This window comes from Vanacampus margaritifer, chromosome 11, assembly GCF_051991255.1.
Source record: "Vanacampus margaritifer isolate UIUO_Vmar chromosome 11, RoL_Vmar_1.0, whole genome shotgun sequence".
Taxonomy (NCBI): Eukaryota; Metazoa; Chordata; class Actinopteri; order Syngnathiformes; family Syngnathidae; genus Vanacampus; species Vanacampus margaritifer.
In genome coordinates, this window is record NC_135442.1 from 16,898,973 (window position 1) to 16,901,326 (window position 2,354).

Consider the following 2,354-nt stretch of genomic DNA (forward strand, 5'->3'; position numbering starts at 1 on the left):
TGTGATAAAGGAAGTTTCGAGCTGACACTATTGTCACAATCCAATGACAACCTTATAAATCCACTTACTAAAGATGTTTCTGTATATTGTCACAATCAATTGCAAACACCATAAGACCGCTATACAGTCCAAGGAAACCCAACAAGACCAATTTATATAACGGTAAAAAAAAAAGTAAATACAGACATCGGTAGGTGACAATTTCTTAGCAGGAAGTTTAGAAGCACATCTAGAGAAGAAGAGAAGATGGCGGGTGCTCTAATTAAAGAAGGGAACAAGTGTCATCTGTTGTGAACCCCTGACGAGGGGCTGCCGCAAATCAATACACAACCTGTGCTGTCATCATCATCATCATCATGATCAAGAACTGCCACTGTTGATAAGAGCCATTGAAGGGGAAAACCAGTCAACCGGGCACTGCGGGCAGCTTCTACCACCTTCGTCAAGCGATACCAAGCGAGGGGAGATGAAACACACACATACACTTTGATCGTTAGTTCAAGTTATTGCCTGCTTGTGTGGATTCACTTTTCCAGGACTGGATATTGGGCCAACATCAGTTATGGATACTTTAAAGGTCCCATAGTACGAAAATGCACTTTAGTGGGATTTTCTATCAATAATATGCATCCCCGGTCTACAATCCAACCAAGTTAGAAAAGAGTCCGTCCGCAACTTCTTTAGCTTTCTCCTCCTTTCTAAAATGTATGCTTCAAACGGGCAGATTAAACTTCCGTGACTTAGTGACGTCATAAAGACACGGAAGTGCACTCGACCCCGCCCCCTCAGGTTAGTGGCACCACCTCTGGTAAAAGTTTGTCACACCCACTGAAATTTGAGAAGCTGCTGCTCTTTTCTTTTTCTCCCTTTGCTCGCAAATGCTCTGTGGAGAGGGGAAACAATGATCAGGAAAAAGTGGTCGTCCCAAGTCTTTGAGAAGACAGTGGATGACTTTTATTTTTGAAGGACGTGTACCTACATCATTTCTCAAATGACAATTTTGTTAGTGAAAGCCTGTTCAGAGCTGGATTTGCAACACGTTTAAACGTAATGGATCGGTCCCAACAGTGTGACACAACGGGAAAAGATGTAAGTTTATTATTTTTGATTTAGCCTCCCTTCCTAGCCTTCCCTGTGTCTCGGCGAGACGGCTTACACGTTGCGGCAGCGCAGTGGCCTAAATCTGCACGTTGTGTGTTATTTATAAACGCTTGTAAATGTCTGCAAGCATTCACGGCAAATCGGAGACATTCACACCAAAATATTGTTCGCGGGAGATTTTACGGCAAGATGACCGTTGCCTAAACAATCACAAACTAATGCTACAACATAGTCTCTGTAGTAACGTTATGCAACTTTTTCTTATGGTAAAACGTTATGCCACTTTTCCACAAATTAAAATAGTTCTCAAATGTGTAAAAGACATATCTGTGTTTTCTTTTCTTTTTTGTCTCCCATGGCCAGTCGTTTCCATTCACAAGATTAGCACATGGCTACCATGACCGAAATCACTTGGCCTAGGCGTGGCCTGGTGAAGCTATTTACATAAAAGTGACACACCCCTAAAACAGGCTGCTTTGAACAGAGCGTTTTTTGGCTGATTTAGGGACAGCAAAATTATTAGATCCAAAGTCAATTTTGACTAATGCATGTCAAAGACATGAGCTATTTCAGTATGTTGAAAAAAGTTGAACAATTTGAGACCTTTAACTCTTTTATTGCCAAAAACGTTAAATGACGTTTAGTAAAAACCTACGGAGGAGCGCCAAAGACGTTAACTCTTTTACTGCCAAAGACGTTAAATGACGTTCTGCAAAAACCTACGGAGGAGCGCCAAAGACGTTAAAAGACGTCCTCCCATTTTTTTTTTTTTTTTTTTTTAAACGGGTGCTGGGAAGGCTTGCGGAGCTCTCCTGAAAGTTTTAAGCAGGTTTTTTTAGCCTAATGACTATTTTTGCCCCCTAGAGGGCAGCGATGACTCTCTTTTGACAAGATCGGGTGGGCGTCAGTAGAGGCGGAGCTAGAGCGTTGAGCAGGAGATCAGAATGGAAAACAAAGGAAAATTGGCGGCCGGTCGCGAGGAGCTAACGCCAGAGCCGTTTTTTTCAAAGACCAAAAGCATCGCTAAAAAAGCACATTGTTGATGACGATCATCATCATCGATGATGAAGATGATGGTGACTCCGTGGTTGGAAAGCATTGACGCGGCAGTAGAAGACGTTAGATAGAGCTAGATGGAGGAGGGAACGGGCAATGGCGAGCGTTTGCAAGCAGCTCTACACTTACAAGACGAAAGGCATCGACCAACGCTAAAATAGTACATTGATGACGACGGTGATCATACTCGATGATGA